We start from the raw sequence: 16,160 nt of genomic DNA, 5'->3' as shown, positions 1-16,160 counted from the left end.
ATAAAATGTCCAGAAGAGGCATGTCTGTAGAGACAGTAGATGAGTGGTTGCCTGGGTCTGGGGGAGGGAATGGAAATGAACTAAATAGGCAGGAGGGATCTTGCTGGAGTGGTGGAAATATTCCAAAATGGTTGTGGTGATGGTACCCAGCTTGGTCAGTTTACTAAATGGCTTGGAGATACACACTTAAAACAGGTGCATTTTGTGGTCTTTAAATGATTTCTCAATAAAGTTGTTTTAGAAAAAAGCAAATAATTATCAAGGGAGGAAAAAGAATGAAAGGAAACCTATAAATGAAAAGAGACTTAAAAGATAAACAAAGGGCCGGCCCGGTGGCTCAGGCGGTTGGAGCTCCCTGCTCCTTACTCCGAAGGCTGCCGGTTCGATTCCCACATGGGCCAGTGGGCTCTCAACCACAAGGTTGCCAGTTCAATCCCTCGAGTCCTGCAAGGGATGGTGGGCTCCGCCCCCTGCAACTAAGATTGAACACAGCACCTTGAGCTGAGCTGCTGCTGAGCTCCTGGATGGCTCAGTTGGTTGGAATGCGTCCTCTCCACCACAAGGTTGCCAGTTCGACTCCCGCAAGGGATGGTGGGCTGTGCCCCCTGCAACTAGAAAACGGCAACTAGAAAACGGCAACTGGACCTGGAGCTGAGCTGCGCCCTCCACAACTAAGACTGAAAGGACAACAACCTGAAGCTGAACGGCACCCTCCACAACTAATTGAAAGGATGACTTGACTTGGAAAAAAGAAAGGCCTGGAAGTGCACACTGTTCCCCAATATAGTCCTGTTCCCCTTCCCCAATAAAATCTAAAAAAGAAAAGAAAAAGAAAGATAAACAAAAACCTAAACTGTAATGTCAGAAAGGCACATTTGGGTGGTAAAACTATAAAAGAAGTTACCATAGAAGTCAGCATAATGGTGATATTTGTGGTAGGGGGTGCACAGAGGGATCCCAGGAAGCTCTGTCTTCTGATATGGGTGGTGATAAGGATACTTGCCTTATACCGCCTTATGTTGTTAAGTGAGTCGTTCTATGCAGTTTTTTTTTTTTTTTTTGCATGTTATATTTAACAGCAAAATGTTTAAAACAAAAATGTGGCTAGTTGTATCAGTTATCTGTTGCCACAATAATGCTGCGTAAACTCAATGGCATAAAATACAAAACATATATTTTTTGCTGCCAAGTCTACAGGTTGGCTGGAGTTCTGTTGCTTTGGGCTGGGCTGGGCTGGCCTGACCTGGGAGGGGCTCATGAATGTGTGTAGTAAGCTCAGGGGTCTGCTGGAGGCTGGCTGCTCTGTTCTGCTCCACCAGGCCCGCCTGGCTTATTCTCGTGGCTGAGGCAGGGCTCCAAGAGAGAGTGGCCCTTGCTGAACATCATCACTTGCCCGAATGCTACGGGCCAAAGCAAGTCACAAGGCCAGCTCAGATTTGAGGCGTAGGGAAACAGACTCCACCTCTTGATGGGAGAAGGTACAGTCACATTCCACCAGCATGTTGCCTTCCCCCTCTGGAAAGAAAACCATCCAGGCTGTTGGACACAGACACTCCCTTCTCATGCCATCAAATTACTGGAGAACAGAAATAAGACATGGGTCATGGATGTCATTCAGACAGTTGAAGAGTCCAGTCTTTGGCAAGTGGTAGGAAGCAGAGCTGGCAGTGATCGAATGCTGCTGGCGCTATTTTGGATGTAGAATAACGGGAAAGTGCAAATACTTTGACTTGTTTCTGCCTCTCTGGGTCCTGAACTTTCCTTCCAAACGAGATGGAACAAATATAAGATCTAGCGGAGAGGGGGGGCAATCTCCCTTAATATTGGGAATATCCCAAGACAGTTACACATTTAATACTACTTTTGCCACTAAAACAAATAAAAGCCTACATCAACCAATTCCTGCCAATCCTCCATATTTTCTAGCGGGTTGTAGGCTGGGATTGTGCCCAAGGACTTTTGGAAATGAACAAAATCATGGGAACTGAAGAAGAAAGAACAAAGAAAAATAAGAAATGGAATATAGCAACACATGAACAAATGAAGGAATCCTTTTATTAGACTGTCAGCCACGAGATCTGTATATTCCTTTAATTCAGTCAACAGAGACTGTAGTGAATAAATACCTATAAATTCTTTCAGGTTTCACTATATTGAATGTGTCATGAGGAATTACTTTACCATTAAAGAATAAGTGGACATTGAAACGGAAGCCTATTAATAATAATATTAAATAAATAATATTAAATTGAGATTAAATACACCAGCCCATGAATCCTCCTAAGACAACTCTCGAAGTTGAGACAGAGTCTTTGCTGCCTTGAACCAATGATGCAGCCTGAGAGAGCAGAACTCAGTTTAAAAGCCAAGCTGGGAAGATGTGCTTTCCCATGGGAAGAACTCATGATATTACTTTGATCAGTGGCTGTGTAAACACAAGGCAGGCAGTTGAGTCCCATGGATTCCCCCTTTGATGTACTTCTGGCCTAAAGAATGCCTTACTTATATGGCAGAGTCTTGGCACTGTTGCCGTACACATCCAGTAGTCATTACAGGAACAGAGCTAGCTGGATTATCAAATAGGGGTGACCGAAGTTCTCTGATTGACCATCATAAGGGAAGAGTCCCCTATCCAAATCAGCAGGCCCTGCTCCATGGCTTTGCCTCATACATAGGCTGCTGCAGGCTTAGCCTAAGGTAGCAGCTTCCGGAATAAGGAAGACCATCTCAGATTATCAGAGCTCGCAGGGAAGGAAAAGTTACTCTGATCCAAATCCCTCACTTTACAGGTGAAAGGAAGCAGAGTCCCAAAGGACTAAGGTAGAAGGCATTCCACACCAAGGGGCAACTTGTAATTTTTTTTCTTTTGGCCAAGCTTTAAATCTTTCAGGCCCAAACTTACTGCATTTAGCACAATGGTAATAGTACATAAAGTAACCCAGATGATCACTGAACAAATAAAGTCTATTTATTTTTGCACAGAAATGAGATTGCCTATGTCCAAATCTTGGTTCTGCCACTTATACAGACAACTCATTTCACTTCTCTGTGCCTCAATGTCCTTACTGGTAAAATGCGAATGCTAATAGAATCTGCTTCAGAAAATTGTATTAAATAATAAGTGCAAAGCATTTTATAACAGAGGCTGGCACATAATAGGTGCCCAGTAAATGTTGGTTTTCAATATTATCTAGAAGCGGAAAGCCCATTTCACAGAGGGGCAAATTGAAGCCCAGAGAGGGGTAGAGACTTGCTTAGCATCATACGGAAAATTGGATGTGTTTCCTGATCTTCCTGGCTTTTGAGACTCAGGCCCAAGGTTTAACAGAGGAAGGGCTCAGGGAAACAGAGAGAGAGGTCAGGACTCTCTTCTATTGGAAACCCTTCTGTGAATGTGAACAAGGTCTGTACTTGATCTAATAGTATGGGACCAGTGTCAACATTCTGGTTTCACATAAGGTTTTACATTCTGTGGTTACATAAGGTGTTATTACTTATGTATTGTGAAAGTTACACAGGGATTCTTTGTACGATTTTTCCTACTTCTTGTGTTAAACTATTTCAAAATAAAAACATTTATTGGGTGCCAGCATTTGTGCTAGGAGCTGGGGATTCAGCGAAGAACATGACGACATCCCACCCCGGAGCTGCTTATCCTGTGATAGAGTTCTGTGTGACAGAGTTCTTGGCAGAGTGCTTCTGCACCAGACCTCTGGAGTCTGACAGCTTGTTTGAATCCTGGCTCTGCCACTTACTAGCTGTGGGCATGTGTGTAGCACTTAGCTCTATATAAATGTAAAATCTGTTATTATTTTTCTCGAGGTCTTTCAGTTGTCAGCCCTCTTCTAGGGAGCCCTCTCTGCCCCAGACTGGATCCATCACCTCTTCTGGGATCCCGCAGGTCCCTGCGATGCCCTCACCATGTCTCTGACCCCGCTGCCTGGGGTCCTGCACCCCAGTCCTGACCACACTAGTCAGTCTTTGTTTAGCGATAGGTATGTTTCCCCCACTGGACAGGGAGCCTGATCCCCGGACCAGGGCTTTCCTGATCGCTGCGCTGTCCCCAGAATCACCCAGTACTGGACCGTGCACAGGATAAACATGTAAACCGTCTGCTTACACGGTGGAAAGTTCGCGAATTTAATTGACCGACCGGGACCTCGTATACTGAACACGTGAATGTTAACGACAGTGAGGGGAACGCTGGGGCAGCCTGCGTGTTCCTTACCCGGGTGGTGGGGGCCAAAGGGGTAGGAATTATTAGGCGAGGCCTAGCCGCCCCATCCCTGGCCCAGAGCACTGGAACCTGCGCAGCGAGTGGAACACCGGGTAACAGTCCCCCCTTGTGGTCGCGCCCCGTTATAGAACCCTGGTGTGTGCAAGGTTCTCCCCCGCTCGAGGAAGGCGGGGGGTGGGATCCCAACTCGGGTTTCCCCGGGTCCCCATGGCCCCCATGAACAACCAGGCGCGGGCCCCAGCCCCTTCCCCGGCCCGGACCTCGGCCTTGGTCCGGGCTTCGACCCCGGTTAGGCCCTCGATCGCCGTCCGGTCCCCGACTCTGATCCCTGCCTCGACCACGGTCGGGACCCCGACACCGGTTCCGGCCTCAGCCTCGGTCCAGACCCCGACCCTGGTCCCCTCCGCCCTAGTCCGGACCCCAACTCGGGTCCGGACGCCGACTCCGGTCCGGACCCAGATTCCGGTCCGGACTGCGATCCCGGTCCGGACCCCAACTCCTATTCGGACCCCGATCCCGGTCCGGACCCTGATTCCGATCAGGACCCAAACCCCAACACCACGCCCAGTCCCGGTCCCGGTCGCGGCCGGTGTCCCTGCCTTGGAATCCTTCCCGAGCTCGGCCCTACCTTTGGGTCCGCCCCCAGCCTCTGCTCCGGAGCCCACTTTGTCGCCTGATAAGGATTCTGCGCCGACGCCTAGTATGAAGCGCGTCCTATCAGTCGCCAAAGAATTTGGGCCCATTCCGGAGCCCGATTCTGCGCTCACTCCATCAGCCATTGATTTACTCGGGCCCACTGTCGCGTCCACCCGGAGGGCAGATCCAGCGGCCACCAAGTTGACAGAGATCACTGCTGGACCTATTCCCACGCCCATCCCACCGGCCACCTCCTTACCTATTTCTGCCAACACATTGGCCTCCACTAGCGTGTACTTCCAAGTGGACAACAAGATCGTGATTCGAGTGATCTACTGGTGAGGGGCTGCTCCCGCCCACGCCTGCTTTCCTCCTCATGGGGAAAGGGCTGGACGGGCAGGTGCTGGGACTTTGAGGATTTGCAGGTAGGGCGAGGAGAGGGAGTCCCAATGTCCAGATCAGAAACGTGGCTCCACCTGTCGTTCTTATCATTCTCTGCGGGGCTAGAGAGCTCTGGGTTCAAATCCTTGCTCTGCCCCGCCCTCCCCATTCTTAGCTCCGAGCTTCATTCATTGATTCATTTTGGAGTAGCCTGCGCACCGTTGGTCAGGCCTGTGCTGGGGATGCAGTGCTAAGCAGAGCCACCTGCTTTTGTCCCCAGACAAGGCTGGGCAACGGACCCAAAGACAGAGTGCCAGGAGGAGGGACCAGTGGTGGGGAACTTCAGGTTGTGTGGTCAGGGAGGGCCTTTCTCAGAAGGTGCCACTTCAGCTGCCACTTCTCAGTGATGAGAAGGAGGTGGCTAAGTGACGAGCTGGGGTTTGGATCAGGGGTGGGGGGGAGGGGATCAAATAGCAAGGGGGAGGGGAAGCAGCAAGTGCAAAGCCAAAGGAGGCTGGCCCTAGTCTCCGCATCAACGACAACATCAGCAATGACCTTCCTGAGACCCAGTGCCGATTGCCACAGGGGGAGGGGCTTTGTCTTGCCTCCAATGTCCATGCCTCTCTCCTGCTCTGGAAGGTTCTCTCCCTCTTATTGCTCCCTGTCTCACTTTTTCTGTCTTCTGTCTCTGCCCAGGGCCGTCTCTGCCACTCTGTCTCTCTCCTCCACTCACTGTCTCTTGTCTGACTCCATGTATTCATTATTTTATCCACTCAACAACCGTTCAACCACCTGCCATATGCCAGGCCCTGTTCTCGGCATCTGGGACACAGCAGTGTCAGAGATCCTGTCCTTGTGGCACTGGCATTTTGGTGTGGGATAAGTATGACACACAGTAAATTATCTGATATTCTAGAAGGTGATCAACGCTATGGACAAAAGGCATCTTGGGGTGTCACAGCTTTAGCTAGGGTGGTCATCAGGAAGGCCTCACTGAGAAGGTGGCAGTTGAACAAAGACCTGAAGGAGGGGGGAGGAGGAACCTTGCGGGCACCAGGGAAAGAGCATTCAGCGGAGGGACAGCCAGTGCGGGCGGAGGCTCTGAGAAAGGTGTGCCAGGATGTTGGGAGGAGAGCAAAGAGCACCCTGTGGCTGGAGCGGAGTGGCCAGGGGGAGAGTGGGAGGAGATGGGGCAGGTCACGTGGGGGCTTGTGGACCACGGGGAGTACTGTGGCTTTCTGCCCTGAGTGAGACGGTGCTACAGGAGGGTTCTGAGCAGGTGAAGGATGTGACCTGACTCAGCGATTCACAGGGTCCCTCTGGGCTTGGGGAGATACTGACATGGTGTCTTTCTTCTGTTTCTCTCTGCCTCCCTCCTCTTGCCCTTGGCCTCCAGTGGCTTATGAAGCTATAGCCTTCGGGTGAGTGCTTTTGGCTTTGAAGGTGGAGGGAATGTGGGCCATGAAGTCTGCAAGGAACTTCTGTTTCTCCTCCCCACAAAACCCCTGACCCCATGATCCCCTCTTCTCCCCACAGTACATTCTACTGAAAAAGAGTCTGGAGCAGCAATTTCCCAATTGTCTACTCTTTGTGAGTGTGCTGGTGATCTGGGGGAGTGGGGGGTAGTCAGGGTTCCACAGCCCCTGAGGGGCTTGGAGTGGAGTTCTTAGCCTCCCCCCACCCCCAACATTCCCTCCCCAGGAGGAGAACATATCCACCCTGTCCGCTGGGGAGTTTGAAGTGTTTGTGGACGGAAAACTGGTTCATTCCAAGAAGGTGAGCAAGGGTCCCAAATAGGGAGGGAGGCTGGTGCTGGGGTCCTGGGAAGGTGGGAAACACATGTGTGTGCACTTTGCCCTCTGTGCCCAGAAAGGTGATGGCTTTGTGGATGAGGCCAGGCTAGAGAAAATTGTGAACATTATCAATGAGGAGATCAGGAAAAGGCAGCAGGCAACTGGTGAGCAGGAGGTGAGTTGAGGGAGGTGAGGTGGGGGGGGTGGAGGCTGGCCTGTGGGTGTGTGGGTGGGCGGGACGAAGAGACCCCAGCCCCAATCCTAGCTCAGTCAGTCCTCACTGTTAGAATCAGGACAAGTCATCGGCACCCTTTCTGAGCTTCCATGTTTTCATCTGTAAAATGTAACATCTGTAAAATGGGGCTGTTGAGATGATTCTGTGAGTTGTCTCATATAAGATACTAAATTGTGCACAGCTCGATTTAGGGCTCCATGTATGTCAGCTATAAAGTTTTTTTTCAAAAGAACTTTAGGTTTATTTATTTTTCTTTCTTCTCCTTTCTTCTTCTTTTTAGCTTTTAGTTGTAAAGCTATGCTATCCAATAACAGCATTTGGTTTTTCCATTTAAAATTAAGTTAATTAAAATTAAATACATGAAGAATTCAGTTATGAGTCACACCAGCCATGTTTCGAGTTCTCTGTAGCCACATGTGGCTACTGTATTGGACAGCACAGATACACAACACAAATACAGCACTGCAGAAAATTCTATTGCTGACATTGTTTTAAGGTATTGACGTGTCTACACAGTAAGTTATTTGCCGCCAATACTGGAGTTTTGAAACCACTTAGTATATAAACATTTGCAAGTTACTGATTTTTCAAATTTCATTTCTAAGGCTGCTACTGATTTAACACTTCATGTGTTGGATATCTATTGTTTACATTTATTTTCAACTTTACTGAGGTGTAAGCGATATATAGGGAACACTACCTGTTCGAGGTATACAAGTCAGTGAGCTTTGACATGTGCACACATCTGTGCAACCATCACCAAAGTGAAGACGATGAACTCCATATCCATCACCACCCCCTGAAGTTTCTCCCAGCCCCTCCCCCACCCTAGGACACTGCCGATCTGCATTCTGTCACCAAAGATTAGTTTGCATTTTCTAGAATTTTATATAAATGGAGGCTATAATTTTTAAAAACTTTTTTGGTGGAAACTTTTAGACATACTAGTTGAGAGACCAGTATAATGAACTCCATGTACCCATTGCCCACGTCGAGTATTACCAACTTTCTCTTCTTTTATTGCATCTGTTTTCCTCCTCACCTTTTTTTTCCACTGTAGTATTTGAAAGTCTGTTCTAGACCTCATGTTATTTCACCTGTAAATATTTCAGTATGCATCTCTAACAAGTTTTTAAAACAGAACTACAAAGCCATTATCACACCCAACAAAAATTTTAAAAGGTCTTAATACCATTCAATACCCACCCAAGTGTCTCAAAAATATCTTTTTATAGGTGATTTGTGGAATCAAGATCTAGACAAGGTCCATATGTTTTTAAAGCATTATAAACAGGATTCTTGGAATCCCTACTACGTGCCAGGCTCTTAGTAGGTCTATTTTTAAGCAAACACACTGGAAGTGGGGAGCAGGGGAGGCAGAACAGAGATCTGTTTCTCACACCCACCAATATAATATGCAGAATACAATAGCGGTTATACGTGCAGCTTCCAGGGTCACACAGACTTAGGTTCAAATCCTGGACCCACCATCCACACAAGGCTGAAGTGGGGTGCAGTTAGTTGTAGGTAAGGACCTGCCAAAACACTTCTTCAGTAAGTGAAGCTGTTGTTGTTATTGAAATCAGGACTGTTCTGACTGCAGCTGAAAACCCAGATCAAATTGGCTTATGGAAAAATATTAGCTCTTGGGAATAAAAGTCTAGGGGTTAATTAGCTTCAGGCATGGCTGCATCCAGGCACCTGGAGGTTGCCATTGGGAATCTGACTCTCTCTCACTCTGCGTTCTGCTTTTTTCCTGGGCTGACTTTATTCTCAGGAAGCTCCCCCTTCTGGTGGCATAAATCCTGCAGAAGATTCCCATTGGGCTGGATTAGGTCACACGTCCATCCTTGAACCAATCACTGAGACCCAAGGGAATGTAATGCTCTCATTGGCCAGTCTTGAGTCATGTGCCCATTCCTGGAACTGCGGGTGGAGTTGATTCCCCTGAACCCGATGGGGAAGGATAATGGGGGCAGAGTTTTGGGTGGACAAGAGCCACAATCCTCTACATTACAGATCTAGAGGGTGGCCAATGGTTAAGTCAGTGCTGCTTGGCTTTGAATACCAGCTCTGTCATTTACTGGCTGTGTGACCTGGGGCAAATACCTTCACCTCTCTGTGCTCCAATTTCCTCCACTGTAAAGCAGAAACTCTGTGATTTCTTTTACCTCATTGGATTTCATTGTATTTAACTAATGTTTGCTGAGTACCTACAATGTCTGGATACTGTTCTAGGCCCTGGAGGTGATACAGCAGTGAACAAAACAGATATAAACCCCTGCCCTACTGGAGCTGACATTCTAGAGGGGAGACAGACAATGAACAAGACACATAGGCAAATAAAGGCAATTTTAGAAGGAGATAAGTGGTGAGAAGAAAAATGAAACAGGGAAGGGGAGTGGGGAGTGCTGGGAAGTTTTTCAACTTTAAATTGAGTGGTCAAGGAAGACTTCATTGGGAAGGTGATATTTAAACACTTGAAAGAAGGAATTGAACCACGTGGGTGTCTGGGGGGAAATATTCCAGGCAGAGAGAGCAGCTGTGCAAAGGCCTTGTGATAGGAATGTGTCTGGTGTGTCTGAAAAATGGCAAGGAGATGCAAGTAGGCATTGTAATCCATGGAAAGCGTTAGAATGGTGCCTGACGCATAGTAAGCCTGGTATAAATGTTACTATTTTTATGTAGTTTTTGTTGTCATCATTATTGTTACTAATTTTTTCTCTCTCTCTTCTCTCCCCATCTCAGGAGCTTCAGCAAGATGATGAGAAGGGCTGAAATGTTGCCGTCAGGGTCAGGTCCTTTTCTGAAGGTGGCTGAGGCTGGGATGGGGCCCCGTGGGATGAAGAGGGAAATACATACAGAGTCTGGCTCCCTGTGTTCTGGTCTGACTGTGTTTGCCGTTACCACACTCAGTCCTGAGGTCTGTGGCCGTCTCCTGCTTCAGTGCTCCCAGCATCTCCAGCGGTCTGCCCTGGGTGGGGGAGGCCAGTCGGTGTGAATATAAGGTGGTCTTGTTGCTCCCCAGGTTTGCTCCAGAAACACAGGACACCAGGAACCCCTCTTCCTCGTTGTCCTTTCAGACACCCCTGCCCATTGTGGATTTATGAACTCCTACCCACACTTCACAGCCCAGCCTTCTTTCCCAGGAAGCTTCCTGACCTCCCCAATTAGTGACCCTTCCATTCCCAGACATCTTATGAACTTGGACCCCCTTCTCTCATCCTGTGACAGGCCAGCTCTGCCTCTGAGGGAACCACCTACCCTCAGTCCTGTATTCCAGTCCTCAGCACAGGGTCTGGCTCAGTGTATATGCAGCAGAATACACTGCATACAGTATTTGCAGCAGAATACTCTCTGCATACAGCAGGTTTCTCTAGAAAATTCTATGCAACATTTATCTGCTGTATGCAGAGAGCTCTCTGGGCAAGGGCCTGGTGTCAGGAAACTGTGTATGGTGGGTGGGGACAGGAAGCCCCAAAGGGCCAGGCGTGCCTGTGGCAACTAGCTGGCAACTTCCCCTGTGGGGGCAAATCTTCATCCCACACTGGCCACACCCCTGAGGGGGCAGCCGTTGGGAACCCTCCAGGAGCAGGTGTGGAATCTTACCAGGGAACTCCAGCAGCCCAGAGGGTGGAGTGAAACCCTCTCCTGAAACCACGCACCCAATGAAATCCTCATTGGTCCCCTTGAGGACTGCCTTCTGCAGGTGGGCTCATCAGCAGCTCAGCTCAAGGTGCCGTGTTCAATCTTAGTTGCAGGGGGTGGAGCCCATCATCCCTTGCGGGACTCAAGGGATTGAACTGGCAACCTTGTGGTTGAGAGCCCACTGGCCCATGTGGGAATCAAACCGGCAGCCTTCGGAGTTAGGAGCATGGAGCTCTAACTGCCTGAGCCACCAGGCCGGCTCAGTTGATTTCTTTTTAATTACATTATCCCATCTGTCATTTTTGTTCTGTGGGTCCTTGCCAAATGTGTTTCGTTGTTTAGTGCCTTTGTATTTTGAATTTGTACAAAAGACATTATACCACAGTTTTTATTTCACTTACTTTACTTTTCAAAATTTTTTTGGAATTCATTTACTTTTTTCACTAAGTGCTGTTTTAAAACTTTAAACAATGTTTACTTGTGAATAATTTCAAACTAACAAAAATAATGCAAGAATAAAAACAGTGCAAAGAACACCCCTATACTTTAACATTTTACCTCATATTCTCTCTCTCTCTCTCTCTGATACACACACACACACACACACACACACACACACACACACACACACACACAGAGTTCTTTTTCCCTGAACCAATTGAGAGTAAGGTACATACACCCTCGTTCTTCACCCCTAAGTACTGTTGGGGTGTAAGAATAGGAACTTTCTCTTACGTAACCACAGCAAAGTTATCATCTAATCATTTCAACATTGATACCACACTTTCATCTCATATTCTGTCCATATTCCAATTTTGTCAAGTGACACAATAATGTCCTCTGTAGCATCTCCCGTCTCCATTACAGAAGCCAGTCTAGGATCAGGTATTGCCTTTCATTGTCATGTGTCTTTAGCCTCCTTGAATCTGGAACATTTCCACAGCCTGCCTTTGCTTTTTATTGTGATTTATGACAATTGTGAACAACACGGCCCCTGCCCCCTTAATAGAACATTCGATTTGGGGTTTGTCTGATGTTTTCTCACGACCAGGTTGAGATTATTCATTCTCAGTTGGAATACTGCAGAAGTGACATGTGTTCTTCTCAGGGACACCTGCAGGTGACAGTGTCCATTTGCCCCTCACTTTGCTCACTCAGTTACGGTATTGTCCATTTCCCCTCTGTGTAGTTACCGTTTCCCCCATCTTTTTGCAGCCAATGAGCAATCTGTGGGGGAGATGTGTCAAGAACTTCGCAAATATTCTGTTCCTCATCAAACATTTTCCATAGATTTAGCACCCATTGATGACTCTTGCCTTTACCATGATGTTTGCAACCTGATTTTCCAGCTTCAGAGCTGCTGCCACATCTACTAGGCAGCACTCAGCGTCCAAGTGTAAGCAAGAGCATCTTCCTCTCCCTATTTATGCCTCTGTGTATTTCTCTATTTATTATAGGTATGGACTCATGAATTCCTAATTTTTCCCCAATGGCTTGTAATTCATAACTGATAATTCATTACTGTAAGCACTATGCTTAAACGTCCCCGTGTTTCTCTGTGCAGGTGTACACACTACTCCCTGGTGTGTGTCCCCCTCAGATTACCTGGATTACTCTCCATGGGGTGGACACCCCAGGCGGACCCCAGCTTCAGCCACCACTGTAAATAATGCTGCAGTGGACATCATCGTGCACCCCCCTCACGGACCTGTGTGAGAACTTTTTTTTTTAAATTGGGTTATATTGGGGAACAGTGTGTTTTTCCAGGGCCCATCAGCTCCAAGTCGTTGTCCTTCAATCTAGTTGTGGAGGGTGCAGCTCAGCTCCGAGTACTGTTTTCAATCTTAGTTGCAGGGGGTGCAGCCCACCATCCCATACGGGAATTGAACTGGTAACCTGTTGTTCAGAGCCCGCGCTCTAACCAGCTGAGCCAGCCGGCTGCCCCTCCAGAGACTCAGTGGCACAGCTCGTTGTCTTCAATCTAGTTGTGAAGGGCACAGCTCACTGGCCCATGTGGGAATCCAACTGGCAACCTTGTTGTTCAGAGCTCATGCTCTAACCAGCTGAGTCATCCTGCAGCCCCAGAACTTCTTTAGGATGACATCCAGGAGCAGAATTGCTGGGTCACAGGCTACTTTGACTTGAGGGGGGAACATACTGTCCCCCAGAATGGCTGTCCCAGGCTACATTCCACCCACAGTGTATGGGGGTTCCCGGGTTCCCACCACCATTTGCATTATCCAGCTTTCTGCTTCTACCAGTCTACTAGGTGTAAATGACATCTCCTTGTTTTAATTTGCATTTCTTTGATTATTCATCATATATTTGATGGCCTTGTGGGTTTCTTCTGCAAATTGCTTGTTGATATCTTGTGCTCTTTTCTCTACAGGGATTTTTGTCTTATTCTTATCGACTGGCATGAGTTCCTTGTATAGTCTAGATATTAATCTTTCTTGGTCTTAGATATTGCAAATAATTTTTCCTGTCTGTTGTCTATTAACTTTGTCCTGTTACCACAGGACACCTTTGGTGAAGAGAAATCCTTAGTTCTGTTGTGATGAAATTAATCAGTTTTGGTCTCATGGCTTTTGTTCTTGAGGCTGTATTTAAGATGGCCTTTGGTATCCATTAATAATCAACATATTGTCCTTCATTAACTGCTGGGGAATCCTGCAAAGCCCCCAAAAATGCAGACATTTTTTTTCCTGTCAAGTCCTCCTCTGCTAACTTGTGAAACCCTAACTTCCGTAAACCTATACAACCTCTTTCTTATCTCATATTCATAGGGTGAGGTAGTCCTGCCTGAAGTCTAACTTCAGTCCTTCTTTCCATCACCTCAGCTCATTCAGGCTGGAGAATTGGGATCTGACATGACTTCTCTGAAGTCCCCGTAGCTTGGCTATCACCCACCTATGGTTTGCCCTTCACCACCCATTGGGGGTCGTGAACTTCCCCTGAAGGTCACTGTGTGACCCACAGTTGGGCTGATCTGCCATCTGTTGGGAACAGGTTGGGAAGGTGGAAGGGGGGAGGGGACTCAGAGACGCCAGGTCTTCTTGTTCCTCATTCAGATGTTAGGATAGATGGTAGGATGGAGAACACACATATAGCATCAAAGCCCCTCACCCCACCCAGATCAGGAGCTCAGACACATAGAGACACAAACAGATGTGCCCATAGAGACACAAGTCCTCACACCAGGTCCCATTAACCAAAGGTGCACACAGACAAAAGCAGACGTAGACATTGACATACAACCACAGATGCACACCTCCACACACTCATACATACTCAGACACAGACGTGTATCACACACACAGTGTGACGTCCATAAATACACTCACTCAGACAGATGGCCACTCATTCATTCATTCCCTAAATGGGTACTGAGCACCCCCCGTGAGCCATGCACAGTCTTAATCATTGAGGACACAAGAGTGAAAAAAATGGACAAAAATTCCCACCGTTGTGGAGCTCACATCTTATGGGAGAATCAATGAACAACATAAATAAGGAACTGAAGTAGAATACAGAAAGTGGTAAATTCTGTGGGGTAAATGAGGGAGGGAAAAGAGAGGGTTCTGCAGCATTTGTGTGTGTGTAGTTGTATGCGGTGAACAGAGCATGATTCGAGCCAAAGACCTGAAGAAGGTGAGGGAATGAGTCAAGTGTCTTTACAGCTTTGTGAAAATAAGAAATCTGGCAGACCCACGAGTTTGTATATTTTCCTGACATGCTTGTGGCAGAGGAGAAATAAAAATTCTGAGTATTTATGCTGCCTGGGAACACGGAGATGTCAACAGCACCGCTGTCACCAGGGCAACCAAACCTCAAGTCTGGCAACTGAGCAGGACCACACGTTCCTTCTGAAGGGCGTTTTCCCAGAACCTGGCACCAGTGTCTGCGGCTGTAGGAATCTGAAGAGAGCCCTTTGTTGAATAACACTTGCCTGGGTAGATTTGACCTTCACAGGGAACACGGCCTGCTGAAATAGTTATGAATATTTACACAAATCTTGTTTTACTAAGAGAGCTTCTCAGTTGAACTGAGACCTCATCAGAGCAAGTTCTCTGAAATGGCTTAATGACCAGACCCACACCTCCCAGGGCGGCTGCAGGACCTCGGGGCGGCTCTTTGCCTCACTTGTCTCCTTGGTCAGGTTGAAGACTTCCATTATTGAAACTGTACAGGCTTTGGATACTTTTTTATAAGGTACCTATATGAGGTAGATATTGTTAACATCGCCCCCATTTTAAAGATGGAAGACTGGGCCAGATGAGGTAAATAACTCACCTCAGATCTCACTGCTGGTAAGAAGCAAAGTAGGGAGTCCATCCTTGATGGTCCAGCTCCAGTATGAACTGAGCAAATTTCACTGGCCCAGCCTAGTCCAAGTGCCACCTTTGATAAAATCAACTATAATTGTGGGGGCTGAATGGAGTCACTAAGATCAAATATTGACAGGGTGGGCAAGATTCTTGGAGAAAGGACAGATTGGATAGATATGCTAAGAAGTATCTTCTAGAGTTGGAGTCAAGTCTTGGAAAAAACATTTTTCTTGCCAGTACTCCAGTTCATTTCTAAAGTTGGTCCATTTTGGCAATCACTGATGAACTGGTAATTAGTATGAGTTTTGGAGTAAAAAAAGCTGACCTTGAGCCTCAACTCTACTACGTCTTAGATGGGTGTACTTGGGCTAGATTATGGTGACCAATTGTTTGGTCAAATGCTACTATAGATGTTTGCTGTAAAGATATTTTTTAAACATGTGATTAATATTTACAAACAGTTGGCTTTCAGTAAAGCAGATTGGCTTCCAGATTGTGGGGGGACTTATCCAATCAGTTGAAGGTCTTAAGATTTCCTGAAGAAGAAGGAATTCTCTAAATCGCAATAGAGATATTCTGCCAGTGTTCAGCTTTCAGACACAACATCGTAACATCAACTTTACCTGAACCTACACCTACTGGTTTGTTCTACAGATTTTGGACTTGCTAGCCTCCACAATTGAGTGAGCCAGTTCCTTAAAAATCTCTCTGTCTATACAGTATGGATATATACATATACAGTATACATATATACAGAGAAAGAGAAGTCTTTCATATTAGTTCTGTTTCTTTGGTGAACCCTAATACAGCAAGTAAGCCTCAGTTTTTCTCATCCGTGAAATGGATATACTAATATTCTTTACCTCACACCATTGAGAATCCATTGAGATACTATATATAAA

At 47.0% G+C, this 16,160-nt stretch overlaps 1 long non-coding RNA gene across 2 annotated transcripts; it reads left to right on the top strand.

Moving 5' to 3' along the window:
• The first annotated feature begins 4,351 nt into the window (after positions 1–4,351).
• LOC109458021 (selenoprotein V) lies at positions 4,352–10,154 on the top strand. 2 transcript variants are annotated; one of them, XR_002139132.2, is made up of 6 exons: positions 4,352–5,211; positions 6,651–6,675; positions 6,791–6,844; positions 6,956–7,030; positions 7,124–7,222; positions 10,031–10,154. It is a non-coding gene; the product is annotated as a selenoprotein V (long non-coding RNA). The 2 variants fall into 2 exon arrangements; XR_012490089.1 differs by lacking the exon at positions 7,124–7,222.
• The last annotated feature ends 6,006 nt before the right edge of the window (positions 10,155–16,160 follow it).

The sequence above is a fragment of the Rhinolophus sinicus genome, linkage group LG11, assembly GCF_036562045.2.
Source record: "Rhinolophus sinicus isolate RSC01 linkage group LG11, ASM3656204v1, whole genome shotgun sequence".
Classification (NCBI taxonomy): Eukaryota; Metazoa; Chordata; class Mammalia; order Chiroptera; family Rhinolophidae; genus Rhinolophus; species Rhinolophus sinicus.
Note: the sequence above shows the minus strand (reverse complement) of the source record. Positions and strands in the feature narration are given on the sequence as shown.